The 24,497-nt window shown below is 41.2% G+C and overlaps 1 protein-coding gene across 3 annotated transcripts in view; it reads right to left on the bottom strand.

The window, feature by feature from the left end:
* Positions 1-21,702, bottom strand: part of RNF182 (ring finger protein 182) — a 44,702-nt gene extending 23,000 nt beyond the window's left edge. The window contains exon 1 of one of the 3 annotated variants that reach the window (XM_043450908.1): positions 21,585-21,702. The gene's annotated coding sequence lies outside the window, so the exon portion shown is untranslated. Of the gene's footprint in view, positions 1-21,056; positions 21,103-21,584 lie in introns of those variants that run through there. The other 2 variants (XM_043450909.1, XM_043450907.1) reach the window with 2 other exon arrangements.
* Between the last annotated feature and the right edge of the window lie 2,795 nt (positions 21,703-24,497).

Below are 24,497 nucleotides of genomic sequence, written 5' to 3'. Positions count from 1 at the left end.
AACCCTACAAACAAGAAGGCCAGGCAGCATGTGCCCCCTGATGTCCTGCAGGAGAAAGTACACGTGTGTGTGTGTGTGTGTGTGTGTGTATGTGTGTGTGTGCGCTCAGTCAGTCGTGTCCAACTCTTTGCGACCCCAAGGACTGTAGCCCACCAGGCTCCTCTGTCCATGGGACTCTCCAGGCAAGAATGCTGGAGTGGGTTGCCATTTACTCCTCCAGAGGATGTTCCTGACCCAGGGATCGAACCCGCATCTCCAGCATCGCAGGCGGATTCTTTATCGTGAGCCACCGGGGAAGGTAACTAGAAAGTATCTACCCCCTACCCCGGAATGGTGCCAAAAAATGGAAAATCCGTCAAAGTTCTGGTTCTAATTACCAGTTTATGGGAAAATATAGGGGACAGAAAAATTAAGCTACACCAGAGCGATATAATTAGCAAAAATTCATACTGTAGGAAGGTCTACAGGTGAAGAATTTGGTTTCTGCAATAAATCACAAGAGGAGGGAGAAAAGAGTGAACCTATAGATTAAAAGAGTCCTGAGACATTTATGGTTCTTATTTGGATCTGATTCTAACACACCAACAGAGAAAAAATTTACAAGACAATCAGGGAAATCTGAATACTCATCAGATATTTGATGACTGCAAAGAATGCTGTTTTCTGGTGTGCTAATAGCATTGTGGTTATATTTCTTTTTTACAAAGGCAAGTCTCTTTATTGTTTTAAAGATACACTCTGGCATAGTCACAGATGAAATAATGCGACATCTGGGCTTTGTTTAAAATAATCCAGTGGGGAGGGGCAGATAAAAGAAGCTAGATTGGCCATATGTTGACCATTGTTAAGGCTTCATGATTAGTAAAAGAGGGATTCATTCTACCATTTTCTCTACTTTTGAATACATTTAAAGTTTTTCCATAATAAAATGACAAAAATAAAAACCACTAGCAAAGCTTTCTGTCCCTACTTGCCAATGTTTGTGTTCAGGGATGCTTAGTTTCTCCTGCTGCCCAGCCACCACGGATGTGGGCTTAATCGCTCAGTCGTGTCCGACGCTTTGCGACTCCACGGACAGCAGCCCGTCAGGCTTCTCTGTCCACGGGGATTCTCCAGGCTAGAAAACTGGAGTGGGTTGCCATTTCCTTCTCCAGGAGATCTTCCCAACCCAGTAATTGAACCTGCATCTCCTACACTGTAGATGGATTCTTTACCATTGAGCCACCAGGGAAGCCTGATTAACACCTAAGACAGCATAAGTGAAAAGATTTGACATAAGTAACAAAAACGGCGCATTTTAATCTTTGAAATTTCTAACATGCTCTAAAGGTCACATTTAGGCCAAAAAAAAAAAAATTTAAAGGTTTGGGTTTTTTTGTTTTTGTTTTTTAGATGTGTGTTGGTTGTTTTGGACTTCCCCGGTGGCGCTGGTGGTAAAGAACCCACCTGCCGATGCAGGAGACATCAAAGAAGTGGATTCAATCCCCTGGGTTGGGAAGATGCCCTGGAGGAGGGCCTGGCAACCCCCTCCAGTATTCCTGCCTGGAGAAGCCCATGGACAGACAGAGCCTAGCTGGCTACAGTCCACAGGGTCACAAAGAGTCAGACAGGAGTGAAGCAACTTAGCACGCACGCAGGTTGCCTGTTTTGTTGTTACTGTCATGCTGCTGTTCCTTTATTTCTGCCGAAGCTATAGTACTGGGGCCCGGGTGGAGGGGGAGGGTCACTAAGAGCGATCCGGCAGATGGAGGCAGAAGCGTCTACACAGAGAGCTCCGCTAAGTCACCAACGGGCTCAAGGGCACTGCTGAGTCACTGTCATCTCCACCCACGGACAACTTCACCTTTTAAGGTTATTTTCCTAAAGGAATGCGGTGGAGACGCTGTGGCAGTTTGACATTTGATAAATATGTTCTGTGATAAGGACATCTCAGGGTAAATTTCCAAATTGGGCCACAAAAATTTGTCTATTCCAATCCCAGCTCTGTCTAATGAGCAGGCTCTGGGATCTTGGAGTAAATCACTTGGGGAAATCACTTACCCTTTCTGGGTCATGACGTTTTCATCTGAGAAATTAAGATTCTGGATTTGATGGCTAAAGACCTCCCTGTTCCAACATTACAAGGATCTAGGATTAGGGCCGGCCTTTCCATAGGTACTAGGGTGTCAGCAGTCATTCACATGACAGCCGAGAGCATTTACATCTGGACAAAGCAAAGCACTCTTTCTCGCTATTCAGAGTTTATTAGACCTTACTAAATTTTCCCCTTAGGATCTGACACCGAGTAAGCAGCTTATCGATATTAACTGCTACTAATGTAAATTACTTCTAAGAAAAGTAGATTGCTGTATAACAATATAACACTGGTATATCAGAGTAGGTGAATGTAATTTCTGTGTATCTAACAATTTTTTGAAGACTTTAATTTTTATTTAGAGCAGCTTAAGATTCACAACAAAATTGAGAGTAAGGTACAAAGATTTCCCACATACCCTTTCCCCCCACACCTGCACAGCCCCCCACATAATCCATATCATTCATCTGAGCAGTATATGTGTTACAACCGATGAATTTTACCTAATAATTTTTAAAAGCTATTTTCAAAATTGATTTTTACTTTCTATAATATAATGAAAAGTATTAGATCCAAAATAAGCTAGCTCTAAAAATTAAGCATTCTGTGTTGTTTCACTAAAAAAAAAAAAAAACCTAAAAAATAATTTGACACTAAATGTTTGTGTTTTCCAAATAGTAAACTCAAACAATATGATTCTTTGCTACTGTTCAGTCACTCAATCAAATTCAACTCTTTGTGACCCCCTGGACATGCCGGGCTTCCCTGTCCTTCACTATGGCCTGAAGTTTTCTCAAACTCGTCCATTGAGCCAATGATGCCACCTACTCATCTCATCCTCTGTTGCCCACTTTTCCTCCTGCCTTCAATCTTTCCCAGCATCAGGATCTTTTCCAATGAGTAGCTCTCCACATTAGGTGGCCAAAGTATTGGAGCTTTAGCCTCAACAATAGTTTTACCAATGAATATTCAGGGTTGATTTCCTTTAGGAATGACTGATTTAATCCTCTTGCTGTCCAAGGGACTCTCAAGAGTCTTCTCCAACACCACAGTTGGAAAGCAGCAATTCTTTGGCCCTCAGCCTTCTTTATGGTCCAACTTGCACAAGCATACATGACTACTGGAAAAACCACAGCTTCGACTGTACAGACTTTTGTCGGCAAAGTGATGTCTCTGCTTTTTAATACACTGTCTAGGTTGGTCATAGCTTTTCTTTCAAGAAGCAAGCATCTTTTAATTTCATGGTTGCAGTCCCCAAATGCAGTGATTTTGGAGCCCAAGAAAATAAAGTCTGTCACTGTTTCCATTGTTCCCCCATCTATTTGCCATGAAGCGATACATATTAAAAAGCAGAGACATTACTTTGCCAACAAAGGTCCGCCTAGTCAAGGCTATGGTTTTCCAATGGTCATGTATGGATGTGAGAGTTGGACTGTAAAGAAAGCTGAGCGCTGAAGAATTGATGCTTTTGAACTGTGGTGTTGGAGAAGACTCTTAAGAGTCCCTTGGACTGTGAGGAGATCCAACCAGTCCATCCTAAAGGAGATCAGGCCTGGGTGTTCATTGGAAGGACTGATGTTGAAGCTTTGGCCACCTGATGCGAAGAGCTGACTCATTGGAAAAGACCCTGATGCTGGGAAAGATTGAGGGTAGGAGGAGAAGGGGACGACAGAGGATGAGATGGCTGGATGGCATCACCGACTCGATGGACATGAGTTTGAGTACACTCCAGGAGTTGGTGATAGACAGGGAGGCCTGGCGTGCTGCGGTTCATGGGGTTGCAAAGTGTCGGACATGACTGAGCAACTGAACTGAACTGAACTGAATTGAACTGATGGGACTGGATGCCATGATCTTTGTTTTTTGAATGTTGAGTTTTAAGCCAGCTTTTTCACTCTCCTCGTTCACCTTCATCAAGAGGCTCTTTAGTTCTTTGCTTTCTGCCATTAGGGTGGTGTCATCTGCATATCTGAGGTTATTGATATTTCTCCTGGCAATCTTGATTCCAACTTGAGATTCATCCAACCCAGCCTTTCACATGATGTACTCAGTATATAAGTTAAATAAGCAAGGTGACAATACATAGTCTTGACATTCTCCTTTCCCGATTTGGAACCATGTCCAATTCCAACTGTTGTTCCATGTCTGCTGCTCCATGTCCGATTCTAACTGTTGCTTCTTGACCGGCAAACAGGTTTCTCAAGAGGTAGGTGGTCTGGTATTCTCATCTGTTTCAGAATTTTCCATAGTTTGTTGTGACCCACACACTAGAAGTCATTATCAAATTTTTGTAAAATTTCCTTATATAGTCATGATTGATTTTACTGTAAGAAATAATTCAAAATAAAGCATTCATAAGACCAAAATTATAATAACACTGCTGGTCAGTTTATGCAAAACAGTTTTGCCTCTTAGCTACTGATATATTTGAGTAAAATTTCCCTAGTTCAAATTTTGCAAGATGATTTTTCAATCTTTCCAGTCTAGTTATTGTATCTTCAAGAGACTCCTTGATTATTCCAAGATTCTAATCTAGAGAAAAAAAAAACTGCATGATCATACATCTCTTTGTCAACTTAGATCAAATAAAGTAATGACACTAACAATACTTTAGTGGAGTTCCACTTCCATAAAAAGTGAAGTGGTTGCTATCAGGCCAGTAATCCCATGAAGAAAGACGGGATAAAATTTACAAAAGCGAAAAAGCTATTTGAGTCCTTAAGCAGCAACCAAAGCATCCAGGACTTGAGAGACAAGCGGCTGGAGAGAAGGGACAAGCACTAACGTGGGTAACTTGCCATTATCTGCCACGCTGATGGTCACGTGCACACAATTTCTGTGTACACTTGGGGGCCAGGAGACCATGAAGAAAGCGACGGTTCCAATATTTTGGTTCAGCGGTATGTGCTCAAGAATTAGAGTTCAGGTTTACCAAAGTGAGTAGGGCTGGATGAGCCAAGACTCCAGAGAAAAGACATGTGCAGAGAGCAAGACTAACATTCCACAAAGCATTTCCCTTCAAGATTCCTAAGCTGCACACAATGAGAAGCCAGGAAACCAGAGAAAGTGGCATACATGAGGTTAAAACACTAAGCAGAGATTTTGGTAGATTTGTAGGACTGAAGAAAAGGAAAGTGGGGCTCAGGCTCACCAAGGAGGAAGCCCCCAGTAAACACCTTAGGTTTCAACTGGGATGTCTAAAGGCTTGTGCCCCAGGAATAAAAGAATATCAAAGTAAGATATTCCTCAAAAAGAATAAAACTCTGGCGCGATGGACAGGAATCTGCCTGCCAATGCAGGAGACATGGGTTCAATCCCTGGTGGGGGAAGATTCCACATGCCTCGGGGCAAATAAGCCCAAGTGCTACAACTACGGAAGCCCGCACCCCCAGAGCCCATGCTTCCCAACAAGAAAAGCCACCACAATGAGCCCCGAGCACCACAAGAAGAAAAGCCTCCATCTGCCCCAACTAGAGAAAGCCTGTACATAGGCAGTGAAGACTCGGTGCGGCCAGAAAAAAAAACAAATGAAACTCAGCACCAAATCTTCTCAATTCTTGACCGAATCAAGACAAGCAGCCCCCTAACTCCGTCTTCCAGAAGAAAACTTACTGCACTCTGAAGAAAGATAGCATCATTCAGAGCTTCTTACAATTTTTACAAATACATGCTCTGACATTCTAGCAAAAATATCGTGCAAGGGAACAAGACCAAATGTCTAAAATCAGGGCAGAGGAGTGGGGTGGGGAGACAGGAGCTAAAGCGACCCACTGGTGATCCAAATACTGGAAGTTATCCGACACGGGCATTAAAAGAACTATGATTAATATGTCCAAAAAAATAAAATAAAATGACAAGTGAGGAATTACACCAGAGAACTGGGACCTGTTTTAAAGAGAAAAGGGAAAGGCAAAAATCAAATAAAGATTGTAAATCTCAAAAACACAATAGCTAGAACAGATTCACTTTGGCATGATGAAGAGGTTGATAAATCGTCTCCCCACAAAGCAACTATAAAGCCAGTCAGAACCGTCAAATACAATCATTTCAGCACTCTGAAAATTCCAGCATACAACAAACAGAAGGAGAAGTCTGGTGAGATGAACCTAAGTATTGTAGTACTCTTGCCTGGGGCCCTTCCCACCACCCCCACCCCCAGCATGCTGCTTCATCCAGCTCACTTGATATGAAACAGTGCTGTTCAAGGTGGTGATCTCAGTTACAAGCTGATAGAGACAGCGTTTCTGCTAGCCTAAGAAAACAATGATTTGAGACAAGCCATAGATAGGGTGTTCTGGAAGTTAAGACGGCAAAGACAGGCTTGAAAAATTTTCCACGTAGCCTGGGGTTAACCAGAGGCTGAGCACATGCATCGCAGAGACTAATGTGTAACACACGAACATATTCACAGCAAACAGGGTCTGAATACGTGCATAGAGAAGACATGAGTGCCCACGGAAGTAAAAACAATAGCAGACTTGAAAATGCCCTGAACTCAGAATGGACTTCCCAGGCCACATGCAGCCCTCTCCATAGAGAGGGGAAGCCTTCCTGGCTTGAGAAAATTGTGAACAACCTCTGTCTTTGGCTGAACCACAGCTATGCAGACACAGAAAAGATCCCCAGGAAGCCAAGCTTTAAAAATAAAAGACAAGGAAAAAAAACTCAGCAGAGACATCATTGCGTAGACTCAACATGGGGAGACAGACTTCACAGTAAGTGTCCAAGTTACCTAAAGGTCAAAAGAAAAAACTACAATGACCACTTTAAAATATCTTGAGCAGAAAAATTAAAATACAACATCAAAACTTCTAGGATGCTATTAAAACCATGGTTTAAAGGAAAATGTAGACTTTTGAATGCACACATTAGAAATGCAGACTGAAAATCAATAATAAGTATCTTTCTCAAAAAAGGTCAAAAGCACCTAATTATAGTCCAAAAAAAGTTAAACTGGACACAAGAAATGGTATATAGAAATATGTCTAGGCCATAATATAATTATATCCATAATATAAAACTTTACTACAAAGGAAACTCCAGTCTCAGATGCCTTCACTAATAAATTTTCTATCAAACCCTGAAGACAGAAGTAACACCAATCTCTTCCAGAGAATTGAACAAAAAAGGGAAACACTTCCCCACTGATTTTATAAGACCAGCATATTCTTGATGCCAAAACAAGGCAAGTTCGTTACACAAAAGGAAAACTACAAACTAACCTCTCCCTCCAAACAAAGAAACAAAACTCTTCAAATATTAGCAAACTGAATCCAATAAAACACAAAAATGATAGCACATCTGTTGGATTTATGACAGGAACACAAGATTGTTTTAACGTTTTTTAATATGATTACCACATTGACAAAATAAAGGAGAAACAAATTATATGATAATCTCAATAGCTGCAGAAAAAGCATTTGATAAAAGTCAACACATGTTCACAGTTAAATGCCTATCAAATTAGAAATTAGAGAGTTTTCTTTAAGAAAAAGTTTTCAACCACACTCCTAAGTAAATGCCATACTGTAAATATTGAAAGCTCTCCTTCCTGAAATTGGGAACCAGAAACACATGCTATCATCACTAATATTCAAAATTATAACTGAGGCCCCTAGTGCAACAAGGCAATAAAAAAATAAATAAATGGAAAGTATAAGAACTGGACAATAAAAAATAAAACTCTTCACTACATGAAATCATCATACACAAAGAAAATCCAAATGAATCTATGGATAAACTATTAAGACTAAGAAGTGAATGGAGCAAATCCTTGGAAATGAGGGCAATACAACAAAATCTATCACATTGCAACAGATTTGTACAGGCAACAAAAATTAGATGAAATGGTGAAAGATGTCATTTGCAATAACAACAAAAGAATATAACTTAATGAAAGATATATAAGAATGCTACCAGTAGAACTTGAAAACATTGTTAAAGACAACCTGTAACATTAATTGATTAGAAGTCTCAATATCGTAAAGACGGTAAACTCTCCCAAACTGATCTACAAATTCAATGCAATCCCAACCCAAACCTCAGCCAGGTTTTGTGTGCTTGGGAAGTGACAGAGTGATTCTAGAATTTTTATGTAAATGCTAAACACCAAGGAAAAGATTAAAAAAAAGAAAAACAAAAATGAAAGATTTACTCAACCTGACATCAGAACTACAATAATTCAAGGCATTTTATTAAACAAATAGCCCAACAGAACAGAATACAGAGTCCAGAAACAGATTCACAAACATTACGTGATTACTTGATTGATGAAAGAGGTGCCACTGCAATTTAGACGGGAAAGGATGATCTTTATAATAAATAATGCTGAGTCCAACAGGATATTTACACAGATATAAATAACCTCCACCCCTACCTCACACCATATACAAAACTCAATTCCAAGAGGATTATAGATCTAAATGTGAAAGGTAAAACAGATGATTACACAGGTGGTAATGTTACTTAGTGAAAATGCATAAGGCTATAACGTTATGACTTGTATACCTTTCTGTCTGCATGTTAACTATCAATGACAAAAGTTTACTTAAAGATAAAAGCAATGCTTCCTTAAGTCTCTACATGATACATAAAACACAAAACAGATAAAAGAAAGTAATTCTGAAAAGTCCACACATAGCAACCAGAGAGATTTTCTAGAACTCAAATACGATCATTTATACCCCTGCTGAAAATACTGTGTTGCTGTTTAGTCACTAAGTCATGTCCAACTCTTGCAACTCCAGGAACTGTAGCATACTAGGATCCTCTTTGCTCAAATTCCTGTCCACCGAGTTCAGTGATGCTATCTAACTATCTCATTTTCTGCCACCTCCTTCTCCTGCCGACTTCACTCTTTCGCAACATCAGGGTCTTTTCCGAAGGGTCACCTTTTCACATTAGGTGGCCAAATATTAGAGCTTCAGCTTCAGTCTTTTCAATGAATGTTCAGGGTTGATTTCCTTTAGGACTGACTGGTTTGATATCTTTACACTCCAAGGGACTCACAAGAGTTTTCTCCTACACTACAATTTGAAATCATAAATTCTTTGGTGCTCAGCCTCCTTTATGGTCTTTCACAACTGTAAAGAATTCACCTGCCAGTGCAGGAGATATGAGTTCGATCCCTGGGTTGGGAAGATCCTCTGGAGAAGGAAATGGCAACCCACTCCAGTGTTCTTGCCTGGAAAATTCCACGGACAGAGGAGCCTTGTGGGCTACAGTCCACAGGGTCACAAAGACTCGGACACTGCTAAGTACACACACATGCACTCATATCTATATGTGACTACTGGAAAAACCATAGCTTTGACTATACAGACCTTTGTCAGCAAAGTGATGTCTCTGCCTTTTAATACACTGTCTAGACTTGTCATAGCTTTCCTTCCAAGGAGCAAGCGTCTTTTAATTTCATGGCTGCAGGAACCATCTGCAGAGATTTTGGAGCCCAAAAAACAAAATCTGTCACTGCTTCCCCTTTTTCCCCTTCTACTGGCCATGAAGAGATGGGACTGGATGCCATGATCATTGTTTTGAATGTTGAATTTCAAGTCAGCTTTTTTGACTCTCCTATTTTACCCTCATCAAGATGCTCTTTAGTTCCTCTTCACTTTCTGCCATTAGAGTGCTATCATCTGCATATCTGAGGTTGTTGATCTTTCTCCCGGAAATCTTGATTCCAGCTTGAAAATATTTTAATGTCTCCCTAATCTAACTTCTGCTTCCTCACCAGCCACTCCCTCATCCGCCTCCCAACTTCACTCCATCCCCTCCCCAACTCTACCTATTCAAGAAGCCATATTCTCCCTAGAATAGACTCTAGGATTTCAATATTCAAAGTTCCCTCCTTTTAGCTCTGGCCTACTCTCACCAATCTGGCCAGTTTTTTTTTCTATGTTTGTGTTTCTGTTTTGTAAAAAAGTTTACTTGTATCATATTTTAGATTCCACATGTGATATCATATGATATTTCTCTTTGCCTGACTTACTTCACTTAGTATAAACCTTTGATCAGTCCATGTTGTTGCAAATGGCATTATTTCAATCTTTTTTAGGACTGAGCAGTTTCCCATTGTGTGTGTATATATATATATATATATATATATATATACAAGTATATATATATATATACATATACCACATCTTTATCCATTCATCTGTCAATGGATATTTAGGTTGCTTCCATATCTTGGCTATGTAAATAGTGTGTCTATGAACATTGGGATGCATGTATCTTTTCAATCTTAAGAGTTTTCTCCAGATGCACGCCCAGGAGTAGGACTGCTGGATCATATGGTAGCTCTATCTTAAGGAACCTTCAGTAAAACTTTTTAAAAAGGCACTACCACAATATATTTAACCGAAATCCCACAATTTAACCACAGTTATTTTTATTTTTCTATTCTGATTTCAATAGATGGCTCCATCTAAAAAAAATTAACTGCTACATGAAATATGTCTTATAAAACATATCAACTGATGAAAATGTATTTGTAGAATCAGTTTAATGAGAAACTCCAATTCTATTCATGGAAATATCACGGATGCTGCAGTGAGTATGTCTGACATTTTAATATGTTAAACTATTAATAAATATATGCCATTTATTTTACCTATGTAAATGAATATATTCTCTTATAAAACCAAAAAATTCATGAGCTAAATATAGCATTGACACCTTCAAAAGTAAAAATATGCCTACCTGAAACTTAAAATTACATGCTGGACAGCATCAGTCTAAAGATTAAAATGCCAATACTATATCTGAAGAACATGGTTTGGAATCACCGGTTGTCAAGGTGACTATAAAAAAATGGGGGAAGCCTGTGCATGAAGGTCACAGGAAGTGTTACTCAGGATGTATATAGCCCAGGTGCAGTATCTAAAGCCTTAAATCTGTGATCAATAAGGAGCCGTATTTTAATGAAAAACAGTCAAATAGTAACTTGAAATCAATGTGGAATGGGATGATAGCAAAAGTTCACCTAAAATGGTACCTCCAGCATACCCGGAAATAATAAACTTCTTTCTAATGGGTAAGTGCCTTTCCAATCTAGAGAAGGTTTAGAATTAAACAGAGACTCTCAGGTAGCACAGGGTAAAGAACCCACCTGCCAAGACAGGAGATACAAGAGACTCAAGTTGAATCCCTGCGTCAGGAAGAACCCTTGAAGTAGGAAATGGCAACCCACTCCAGTATTCTTGCCTGGAAAATTCCATGGACAGAGGAACGTGGTGGGCTCCAGTCCACGGATTTCAAAGAGTCAGACACGACTGAGCAGGTACAGTAGCATACAGATGATAAGGAAAATGAGACTCACGTGAATACTTTTTAGAATATTTTAGAAATATGTTTTATATTAACTGGAACAGTTTGTGCATAATTATTATGTTTTTAATGTTTAAAAGAATCTGACATAAACTGACACATGATTCTCCTTAAAATGTGAGATATATTTAGACATATGATTTATTTAGATTGAAGTGTTTAAGAGGATTTGACTATGTCTATAAAATATTAATTTTGTAAGTGACGGAATAGTCAAAGGAAATTGAGTTAAGTATTTGGAAAGGCTTCACTCATTTGAATCATACATTTGCCCACTGAGCATCTGATTTGTTTAAAAAGAAAATCAAATATATTAAATAAATATACACAATTGAAAATATTTTAAGGTTTAAATTTAACTAAGTTTACAAATGAGACTGATAGTTTAAGGAATTCAATCTGTTCAATTTGAACTAAAGTTTCATCAAAAAGAAAGGGATGGTGATTGCTCACATTTAGCAGATTTGTAAGCAGACTAAGAAGATATGTAACTTAAATGCCTAAAGGCAACTCGATATTTATTTTTACCTGTAAAAACATCAAATACTACCAAAATTGTCCTTTCTGCAGACAAAATTTACTCTTAATAGCTAATAACTTTACAAATATAAATTCACTTTACCTTCACAACCTCAATGAAGTAAGTAATATTCTCCCCATTTTATAAGTCAAGAAATGAAGGCACAGTACAATTAAGCCCCAAGGTCATAGAGCTAGATGGTAGCACAGCCAGAATTCAAACACAAGCTGTCTGGCATCAAAATTCATGCTCTTAACCACTGTGCTTTGCTGACTCTCAGACTGCCCTTGAACATGAAAGAAAAAGCTCACCCTGACAAAAATAACTAGTTGTTCAAAAAGGTGAGCTTTCACATGCTGTTAAGATGTTAACGAAAAGTCTCTTGTTTCTCTTTTTTCCCCAGTAACTATCAAGAAAGGTTTGCACTAGGAATTCCAGGAAAAACCCATGATGCACAAGAGAGTGACCCAAATGAGAACAGTTTGCAAGGCTTCTAACTTCATCCTGACCCTGTGACTCCAGGCCGCTGGCGTTCTAAGACAAGGAACTCTCCTGCAGCGACAGAGAACATGTTGCTCTGACCCTCAAAGAAGTCCAGCCTGAGGGAAATGACACTTACTGAGTTACTTTTCATTGCATTTCTTTTCATCCTATAACATCTCATCTGGCCCCTTTTTGGGTGTGGGGCGGGGGGGGGGGGCAGTGCTGGGTGTTAATTCTGAATCCAGGGCACAGTACAAAATAAAACAAAATAAATTCAGAAAAGAGAAGATCATTCCTCTTAATTTTGTTTTTAATTCTAGAAATAGATGGGGGGGTACTTCGCCCCTCCTTCTACACCAAAACCCCATCTGGGAGTCTGCAGCAATGAGCATAAAGAAGTACTATGGTTTTGATTACCTCCTGAGAACCATCTCCCGCTTCAACATTGACCACACCTACCATCCTGAATCTTCCCCACCAGGCAGCCACTCTTTCTAAAGCAAACGTAATTAAAATGCATGTTCACTGCAGCAGGAAGGCATTCTTTGTTGACTGGCAATTAACAAAGCAAGCACAGTCAATTTCAGATTGTGATTTATCACACAGATTATGGTTTTAAATTTACCAACCCTGTGCGATCTTGGATAAGCTATTTATTGGCATTTTGTAGATGCGGAAAGAAGAGTGATTGTGAAGATCAAAAGAAATAGTTTGTGTAACATACTAAATAGACTACACTACCTGGGTGCCAGGTAAGTGATCAATAAATGATAGCTATCACAATATTTATTATTAAAAGAACCCACAGAACTGTGTCTCCTTACTTGCTTTTATGGACACCTGTCTCTTATTCAATTTTGCTTTTCATTTAGCTTAAATAAGAAAAGCCCCCCGAAATTAAAACACTTGATCACTCTTCTATGGAGACAGTGGGAACATGTGTTTATAAGTGGGTGGTGTGGATAGAAGATAAAATAATAAAGCATTGTAAAGACTATAACGTAAATGATTTTTTAAAGATCCATTTTTTGCTCTCTTTGACTTGAATATTCAAAAGTTTATGCATAACTGCGAGTATAAAATTAAGCTCAGTTCAGTTCAGTCACTCAGCCGTGTCCAACTCTTTGCGACCCCATGGACTGCAGCACACCAGGCTTCCCTGTCCATCACCAACTCCCAGAACTTGCTCAAACTCATGTCCATCGAGTTGGTGATGCCATCCAACCACCTCATCCTCTGTTGTCCCTTTCTCCTCTTACCTTCAATCTTTCCCAGCATCAGGGTCTTTTCTAATGAGTCAGTTCTTCACATCAGGTGGCCAAAGTATTGGAGTTTCAGCTTCAGCATCGGTCCTTCCAATGAATATTCAGGGACTGATTTCCTTTAGGATAGACTGGCTGGATCTCCTTGCAGTCCAAGGGACTCTCAAGAATCTTCTCCAGCACCACAGTTCAAAAGCATCAATTCTTCGGCACTCAGCTTTCTTTATAGTCCAACTCTCACATCTATACATGACTACTGGAAAAACCATAGCTTTAAATAGATGGACCTTTGTCGGCAAAGTAATGTCTCTGCTTTTCAATATGCCGTCTGGGTAGGTCATAGCTTTTCTTCCAAGAAGCAAGAGTCTTTTAATTTCATGGCTGCAGTCACCATCTGCAGTGATTTTGGAGCCCCCCCAAAGTAAAGTCTGCCACTGTTTCCACTGTTTCCCCATCTATTTGCCATGAAGTGATGGGACCAGATGCCATGATCTTAGTTTTCTGAATGTTGAGTTTTAAGCCAGCTTTTTCACTCTCCTCTTTCACTTTCATCAAGAGGCTCTTCAGTTCTTCTTCGCTTTCTGCCATAAGGGTGGTGTCATCTGCATATCTGAGGTTATTGATATTTCTCCCGGCAATCTTGATTCCAGCTTGTGCTTCAAAATTAACCTAGCTAGTGTTTTTTATGATTTTGATATATATATACACACACACACACACACATATATAACCTTTCAAGATATGACCATTAGTAATCTAAATAAACTGAAAATGAAATTGTGATCTTTGAGTTCTTATGTTGTATTTCAAATAAGTAAAAGTTCAAAGTAATTCTGCAGTGCCCTGATGATACATTTTGGAACTCGGATAACTGAAGTAATACCACTCTGTTTCCCAGGTGCTGTTAGCAGTTTCTCTGCCAGTGCTGGAGACTTAAGAGAGGCGGGCTCCCCCCCTGCGTGGGGAAGATCCCCTGGAGGAGGGCGTGGCAACCCACTCCACTATTCTTGCCTGGAGAATCCTATGGACAGAGGAGCCTGGTGGCCTACAGTCCATGGGGTCGCACAGACTCGAACAGGACTGAAACGACTTAGGATGCACGCATGCAGGAAACCTGAGTCACTTTCCTAAGACCCTAAAATAGACACTTTTAAGGTCCTCGGTCCTGACTTTGGAACTAGGTTTTAAACTAATCATTTTATATCACATAAAAAATCTTCTAGGCATTCATTTAAGGAAAGTTACATTTGTATTTATCTTATCTTTGGAAATGAGTAAGACATAGTTCTTGTTTACAGTCTGGCAGATATTTGGTAAAGAATCCACCTGCAATGCAGGAGACCCTGGTTCGATTCCTGGGTTGTGAAGATCCCCTGGAGAAGGGAAAGGCAGCCCACTCCAATATTCTGGCCTGGAGAAGTCCATGGACTGTATAGTCCACGGGGTTGCAAAGAGTCGGACAGGACTGAGCCACTTTTACTTTCACTTCACACACATTAAAAAAAAAAAGACATATGTGTTTTCAAACAACATGCTAAATTGTTTTTTGGTTTTGTTTCATTTTTTAAATAGGTATAGACAGAGTTCTCCTGGAAGAAAATGAGTGAGAAGGGAATATTACCTGGTCCTCAGGACACGACAGAACTGCTGAGAAAAGACCAGACGCGCCTATAGCACAGGGAATTACAGCCATTATCTTGTAGTAACTTACAACGATTATGCTGCTGCTGCTAAGTCGCTTCAGTCGTGTCCGACTCTGTGTGACCCCATAGACGACAGCCCACCAGGCTCCTCTGTCCACAGGATTCTCTAGGCAAGAATACTGGAGTAGGTTGCCATTTCCTCCTCCAGGGGATCTTCCCAACCCAGGGGTCGAACCCGCGTCTCCTGCGTCTCCTGCATTGGCAGGTAGATTCTGTACCGCTGAGCCACCTGGGAAGCCTCTGTACTTTTAGATTAATATAACAGGAAGATCACATCAGTTTCCTCCTTCTTAAAATGGGGATCATAGAAGTACCTACTTCACAGAGTTCTTAAGAAGATTAAATAGATTAATATTTGTGAAGTATTCAGAACAGCGCCTGGCCATTAAGAAGCACTTGCAAGGGTTTGACTGATAGAAAAAAGATGGAACTGCAGTCATGCTAACCAGGGTCTGAGGAAACCATATGAAACAAGACAAAATGCCAGATGAGACCACACAGAAACCTTTCATTAGAGATTTACAATTCAAGAGTTTGAGTAATCATCTGTTCTTCAATTCAACTATGCCTGACACATCACGCAGTAATAAAATTGTGTAAAATGCCATGTCTTCCTTGAACAGCTACGATTGTAATAGAGGGAAGATGGTTCACAATAGACTAATACTCAGAGAAACAATTTCTCATTTAAACGCCCCAAATACGTGGGACAAACCCATAGTTTTCTTTTATAGCTCCATTGCTGTCTTGGCTATTTAACTGGTCTCCCTGACCAATTATGGGCTTCCCTGGTGGCTCAGATGGTAAAGCGTCTGCCTGCAATGCGGGAGACCCGGGTTCGATCCCTGAGTCGGAAGATCCCCTGGAGAAGGGAATGGCTATCCACTCCAGGACTCTCGCCTGGAAAATTCCATGGACGGAGGAGCCTGGCGGGCTACAGTCCATGGGGTCACAAAGAATTGGACACAACTGAGCAACTTCACTTTTCCTGACCAATTACAAAATATAACCATGTGGAAAATCTTTATTCTTATGTCCTAACTTGTGGTTTATAATATTCAAAGTGCACTTACATCCCAGTTCAGGGGAGTCACTTTTTACTCAGTTGGGAGGAAAAGTGGAGGTAAGCGACCAGAACAGCCTCTCTGCTGTAGGAGTGACCAGTCTCTGGAAACCATGTAAATACTCGCTGGGGAATTGCTTTAGGATTCTGGACCACAAGGTACTGAAGAGATGATCTGTGCCATCCATCTTTTTCCTCCCCTTCACCACAAGCCCTGAAAGGTCTCAGTATATATTAATCTCAAGTCCCTTGGACAGCAAGGAGATCAAACAACTCAACCCTAAAGGAAATCAATCCTGAATATTCACTGGAAGGATTAATGCTGAAGCTGAAGCTCCCATACTTTGACCACCTGATGTGACACATTGGAAAAGACCCTGATGCTGGGAAAGATAAGAGAGCAGGAAGAGAAGGAGGCAACAAAGGACGAGATGGTTAGATTGGACATGAGTTTGAGCAAACTCCAGGAGATAGGGACAGACAGGGAAGCCTGGTGTGCAGCAGTCCATGAGGCTGCAGAGAGTCAGACACGACTTCGCGACTGAACAACAACAATACTTTTTAACTCACTGAACCCTCCACCTTGAGATTCTTTGGCTTTCACTTCAACTGGTTATGAGGTAAAGAAGCAGAGATCTAGACCCAGGCAGTTAGGGAAAACAGCATTTGATCACCTAACAGGATTCCAGATTTTTCTATCCACCACATGACCTCTGTACATGTCCAAAATGTGAAATTAAGGATTATAACACGGCCTGGATGGGAGGGGAGTTTGGGAGAGAACGGATGCATGTATATGTATGGCTGAGTCCCTCTGCTATCCACCTGAAACTCTCACGACACTGCTAATCAGCTATACTCCAATGTAAAACAAAAAAGCTCAAAAAGAAAAAAAGATTATAACCTGAATTATGAGTTTTTTAATACACACCATTATAAACTAAGTTTTCTAATATTCTGGTTGAAAAACAAATTAACCAACTTATATTTTCTAAAAGCCCTGGGGGATATAAAATTACTTACAAAGCATTAAAGAATTAACTGGCAACTTTTCCCCATAAGAAAAGGAAGGCTAACATAGGGTATTAGGTATCATAAATAGTTACACATATAATAAGAATAATCTTAATAGTTGGAAAATAAGTAATTCCTCAACTATAAGATCTCAGATGACTTTATCAAGCAATATGGAATAAAAAAAAGGAATCAGCTGATAAACATTTGCTGACTGATGTCCAAAACTATTCTATATAATTGCTACAAAGAACTGGCACATATGGAAATCAAGCGTTGATCTCGAACTATGTTTATAACACTCCAATTCTGTGCCAGACTGAATAAATATATGCATTTCCCATTTTGTAAAGTGGTTTATTAAATGGCTTAAGAGATCTTATCCTCATTTTAACTGAGAGCAGGAAAAAAATGAAATACACGCCCACAAAAGTTTCTCAGCCTCCGTCAATCTCTACTAATTGTCCACAGCACAAAACGCCCCTTCCTATCACCACCAGCATGGGTTTCCCACGCCTTTTCTCAGCACGGCGGTTACAATCAATACTCAGCACACCCAGCAGGTCAGCTGACAATACCTTACATTTACAGCATTTTTTCCTTGGTCTCGGGGCTAACATTATTCTCCCCAGCCACAAATCCAAATCCAAGTGTTTTGGCAATGAAGAAATCATGTTTTAAAAAACTATCATCTTTTTCACAAATACACTTTTACAAATGCTACAGCACATTGTACGAGACACTAAATTACCAACCAGTCATCACGTTATCACAGAGCTAGAAATTGCTAGAGAACACTGACCCAGAAACAGCCAACAAAGCCTTCAATGGCCTATTGCTGCCCATGCAGGCTCATATGGTTAAAAATATGACTTTCAGTGGCACAAGAACAATGTTAATCTGACTTAAATGAGAACATTTCTTGACTCCTTTTATCTCTTTGGATATGCTCGCTAAGTCAAGTTACAGAATTCTTCAGGCTGTGTTTATAATTATCAGACCAAATTTTGCAACGTATACCAAAAATTAGGACCAGAGTTTTATTTTAATTATTAAATTAAGACTATAAAATTATGATGTTACAAAATTATAGATAATTTTACAAAATTAAGACTTTTCTCATTTTAAGGCTCTGAAGCTTAGAAATGCAAAAGATTTCTACTACTGTGAATGAGCCAGAGTGACAACTGGTATATTACACCTAAGGATGCTCTGTGCTATTCCCTACTTCCACCAGGTGGCCAATCTCAACCATGGACCTACAGCACACTCCCATCTGCATTTCCTAAGGGAGTTCTATAGATATCACAGCAATTTTTTTTTTTTTTGCTTTCATTATTTGGTTATGCACATACCTCATGATGCTAGTAACATATATAAATATGCCATATTATTGTTTTTCACTTCACTGACAAAAGCTTCATTTCTTGCTTCAGGGCTTGTGTAAATAAACCACTAGGACAAGGCTGTGCTTGCAATACATGCCTGTTTATTTCTGATGTTTACTGACTTTATTTTCTTGGCAGAAAGTGATCCAGCTTTAAAGATGCCAAACTATATTGAATCCTGTGCCTTGGGTGAGCTAGTAGCAAAGGCAAAACACGAGTTATCAGTGTGCTGAATTACCATTGGCTATCTCCAATCTGCAGAAGCCAAGCTAAGGACCACAGACTAGAAGTCACAGTGAGGGGCTCGTGTAGCTGAAAAGCAGATCCAGAATCCTAGCACTTGAAAGTTGAATTTGCTAACAGAGATGTGAATAACGCTGTACTGTTGCTGCCTCAGAAAGAACACAAAACTAATTATTTTTAGTACAAAACATGAAATGATATTCTGTCTATAGAATAGGACAAGGCCTCAATGTTCATCCTAGTTGCCTTTCATGCTTAAATGAAAAAATGCTTATTTTTCCTCTCCTGGTTATCTTCTGAAAACAGATCAACTTCATTTTAATCAATGTACCACTTCACTACCATCATTGCAGAGTGTCTGTGAATCACTCTACAGGTTAAGATTCAGTTTAATAACAAAACCAATTGTGAAATAATCTGCAAATTGTTGCTGCAACTCAATTCTTAATAGTTTCCAATACAATCTTCTAATGAAGTGACATCACTTAAAATTACTAGCAAATATGAACAGACTCAGAAACCTAGTAATCAGCCAGCTAACAGGTGTTGAAATCCCAAAAGAGAGAAGTATCAGATAATCACTTTATGTCTGACACCTCAAGTAGCTTTAATATCCATAATTCTGACCAACTTAACTGCAATTCAAAATGATCAGTGCCAATGGTTTCTTCTCATTAACTACCTGTAAGCAAAAATACAATTTCTTGCTTTCCATAAAATTTTCTCTGACCTCTTCCAACTTAAGGATTATTTTGCTAAGTTGGGTATACAATTCAATAAGTTGAATTATCTTCCAGTTATCCCCTATTTCAAAAAAATTAACAAATACCTATTTCCTTCTGCACTGATCAGCTTATTTCTAAAAATGAAAACTGTCTTCTTTCACATGAGTACACCTAAAGATGATATCTAAGTCTTCACAATTCTGTTTTTAATCTACTCTGTGTCTGCTACAAACTAAATATCATAAAATGATGGCAAGGTTGGGGCCCGTTGAGAAAGGAGAAGACTACCCATAACTTGGGCAGGTCTCCATCCAGTAACAATATGCCCTTGGCAACGGGATCGAAACCCTCTCACCACACTCATAAACAGACGCAAACACCGCCCAGACACCTGCCCTCAGAGGTGCTGTGGTTTGCTTCCTCACATATAGAAACCAAAAAAAAAAAAAAAAAAGGAATTTCCAGTTCCCTCAAGCACGAACACATTACCTTCCAGAAACAACAGCGCTGACATGGGTGCCAAGCATCTTAATCTACGAAAGTACTGGTCCTGTTAACTCTGGTATTGCCGGAGGGAATCCCAGGCTACCTCTCCAATTTAGTTACAGGTGCCAGCACTCATTCCAAAGATAAAGGTGCTTATGTTCAAAAGCCCAAGGAACTTCAAAAGCGCCTCAAAATGCTCCCGTCCCAGGCATGGAAACCTGGGCTCACTTTTCAGAGATTGTTAAAAAAAAAAAAAAAAGTCTCATTTGTTCCCTTGGCGACCCATAGCATCATCCCTCCCTCAAAGAGGATCAACTCGGCAAAATCAAAGTCCCAGAGGGAAATATTTTCATATCTTTTTGTCTCCCCCCCCCCCACCCCTGCCAAAAAAGCCTGGATAACACTCCAAAAGAGACAGAGAAGGACGGATAACGTAGACAGGTACCACCCCCGCCTCTCCGCACGGCCTCACCCCGCGCACTCCGCCGGCTGCGGGCACCAGAGCGCCCCGCACTCGGTCGAGCGGAACCCAGACGGGCCGGGGCCGTCGGGCGCGCCCGCCGCGAAGTTTGCCGCCCGCCGCCGCGCCCCGGGGCGCCGTGCGGGATTGCAGGGCGGCCCGGCGGAGAGACCGTGTCCGGCGGGGACGCACCCCTCCCCGGAGACCCGCTCCCCGCGGCGAGGGGACGCCCCCCGTCCCCACGCCCCGGCGCCCGGCCCGAGTCCCCCCACACCCCAGCCCCCGGGCGGCGGGCGCGCTCGCCTCACCTGACCCGCCGGCGGCCGCGGCAGCGGGTGTGTGAGCGGCGGTGGCGGCGGGCGGCGCGGGCCCGGGAGCCGCTCCGGCGGCGGCGGCGGCGGCGCCCGGGAGGGGAGGGAGGCGCCGGCGGAGGAGGAGCTCGGGCTAGAAGCGGGCGGACGGCTTTGTTTCCACGGCGCGGAGCCGCCGACCCTGCGTCACCATGGCAACCGCCGGGGGGGGCGGGCCCCCTTCCCAGGCCCAGCGAGGACCACGGGGCACATGGGGTCCGGGACCCCCGCCCTTCCCCTTCCCAGTCTGGCTGCTCCGAGGGGACAAGGACCACCCCCACCCCCACCCCCCAAGGAGCCGCCACCACCGCACACGCCCCTCTCTCAAGGGCCCAAAGCGTTCGTCTGGCCCCAGCAAGAGGGGGAGCGGGAGCGAGAGGAGCCCACCCCGGGCCCGATGCCTACTGGCATCCCCGTAGGCACCCTCTAAGGCTTCGCGCACTGGACATTCCCAAAGCCCACCACCACCAACCACCACCACCCCACCTTTCTCCTCTCTGGCGCGGTGCCCTCAACATGGAAATTCACTGAAGAGGGGAGAAAGCGGTGCAAACTGCGAAAGTGTGGAGCAACTGGTCCCGGTGCATCTGTTGCGAGCTGCCGCAGAAGCCCGGCGCTGCCAAGAGGCTCCGGCGCCCCGCCGCCTCCCGCCCTGACCGAGCTGCGCCTCGACGGGTCTGGGCTCGCTCCGCCCAAATCCGTATGCCTCGTGGGGGGCTCCAGTAAGAGAGAGAGAAGGGGGCTTCGTGTTTGGGGTTTTTTTTAATTGTAAACACTGAATACACTTGTAACCTCACGCTAAAACACAACTTGGAGGCTGCCCCTGTGAATCTCTGCGGCTGCTACTGTTCGGCTACTGGCAGTGGCCGCTAAGCGCCTACCTTGAGGGCGGGCTCTCTGTGCCAAGCCCCGGAGCGTGCGCTGCAGGTCGTGGTGCTCCGGACAAGATTAAAGGGTGAGGCTGACCTTGGCACATGGTAGGCATCCTCTCCTAAGGAAATTCTTGGAGAGGGAAGGAAAAGTACCAGCACAGTCACAGTAATACTTCCTCTGAAGGGCAGGGCTGGAGGACAGCTACCACCGGGGTGAGTCATCACCCCATTCTATGTTTTCTTGAAAGATCAGTGATTGAACCCAGGACCTACAATGTCTTCATTTAGACCCTGGGGAACGTGGCATTTATTTTCTGGCACTTGTGAATCACCAAAGGAATGTCAATAACGTAATAAAACCCCAGGGTAGCTGATGTTTTCTGGATTTGCTCCCTATCCGAGAAGTCATAAAGCAAAACAAGGTTATTACCAATGGAAGCCACGCATTTTAATTAATGAAAACAGAAGATTCATTTTAGGGTGAATAGAAACAGCCTGTTCCTGAGAACAACTGGCCGCTTTCCTGTACTGGGAACATTGGTGCTTCCAGACGAAGTCCAGAGACAAGGTCTTCTCACAGGCTGTTAAGCAGTCTGACAGTATTTGTCAAAATTTTAAATGTACATCTCTTTCTCCGGACTAGCTCAATTCTCAGAAATTTGTCATGCGGAAATAAACAAGTATACAATGATACATGTACAAGGATGTGCATTCCAGCAGTTATTTATTAGCAAAAAATTGAAACTACTTGTCTGTCCATCAGGAAAATAACTTTGGCACACTCATACCATGTAATACTATGCAGTCCAAATGACATGTTCAGTAAGCGCAAAATTCCAAACACTTGGAACAATAACCCCCAAAAAGTATAATATCTCATTAATAATCCTTATATTGATCACATGGTGAAATCATGTTTTTAATATATGGAGTCAAATAAAATATATTAATAAAATTAGTACAGTTTCTTTTCACTTTAACACGCTTACTAAAAATTTTTAAATTATGTAAGTGGCATATTGGACTGCTCTGTTTTAGAGCTAGTGTTTACGCTAAAAATCAGCAGGAAATCCAAAGTTAACTTTTAGTTAAAATAAGAGATAATTATCACATTAATGTTTTCATACATGCGTCATAATACAGCGATTTATGTTAAATATTTTTTACTTATTGAAAATGTTAAACATAGACAAATGTTAGAGATTAAAGTAGCTCATTTGTTTATATTTTAGAAAGATTTTACCACAAGCACCAAAGTTCAATTACCTGGGCCTGAATCCCAGCTCTGCTATGTATCAGCTACATGACCCAGGCAAGCAGTTTAATACATCTGGTCCTCAGTTTCCACATTTGTTAAATGGGTCCCATAATAGTACTTACCTCATTGAGTTATTTTGAGAATGAGATAAATGAATGTGTGAAACACGCTAATTACGCTGTCTAATCATATACAATGCTGAATAAATTTTAACTATTATTTTTATTATACTTTGTCAGATCTGTCACTTATACTATTAATCTTCAATTCTGGTTAGTCTAAATTTGTCTAGTTAGTCATAACAAATCTTTTCATCTTCCTTTAAGTAAGCTGATTGGCACTGTGACTGAGACATGAAATTTAACTCTCCTCACCCCTGAAATGGTTATAAAATTACTGTCAAAATCAAGGAGATATTTCAATCCATTTAAAAAAAAACAAAAATTTTCAGTTACATTATCAGTCATATGTGTCAGAGTCTCCAAAAGATGCTCAATTAACATTCTCAATTCCTTTATCAGAGTGAATCTCTTGGAGAAAGAAAGATCCAGCCAGATGACAAGAATGTCACCTAACTTGAAATGAGCTCTGTGCATCAATTCCTTCATCATTGTGAATCTTTTGGAGACATTAAAAAAAATCCAGCAAGCAACAGGAATGTCACCCAGCTTGAAATGAGTGTATTGTGTAAAGTGTTGGTTGACAAAAGACTATGCATCTCCAAATGGCTCTAGTCAGCTTTCCTACCAATGCCAAAGTGAAAGTATTAGTCACTTAGTCGTATCCAACTCTTTACGACCCATGAACTGTAGCTCGACAGGCTCCTGTGTCCATGGAATTCTCCAGGCAAGAATACTGGAGAGGGAGAAGGTTCCCTTCTCCAGGGGATCTTCCTAACCCAGGGATTGAATTTGGGTGTCCCACACTACAGGCAGATTCTTTATCATCTGAGCCGCCAGGGAAGTCCATGAAGTGCCAAACAGATCCATAACTGCTTATAGGGCTGATGGAGGACTAATTTTTCATTGCAATCCATTCCACAAAGGTAAGATGAATTTTGAAATTACCTCGCTCTTTATTCAGATATTGAGAAAAATATTGTCAGTAATTGAAAGTAGCAATGTATTTACTGAGCTATCTGACATATCAACCTCAGTGTGAGAAATTGGCTGCCACTTAGAGGAATGTATCCTATAAAAATCTTGGAGGATACAGGCAAAAGTAGATAGGATTGAGAGGTGCTGTCCATTTTATCATTTCTTAGCCGCT

This window comes from Cervus canadensis, chromosome 28 (assembly GCF_019320065.1).
Source record: "Cervus canadensis isolate Bull #8, Minnesota chromosome 28, ASM1932006v1, whole genome shotgun sequence".
In the NCBI taxonomy this organism is placed as follows: domain Eukaryota; kingdom Metazoa; phylum Chordata; class Mammalia; order Artiodactyla; family Cervidae; genus Cervus; species Cervus canadensis.
Note: the sequence above shows the minus strand (reverse complement) of the source record. Positions and strands in the feature narration are given on the sequence as shown.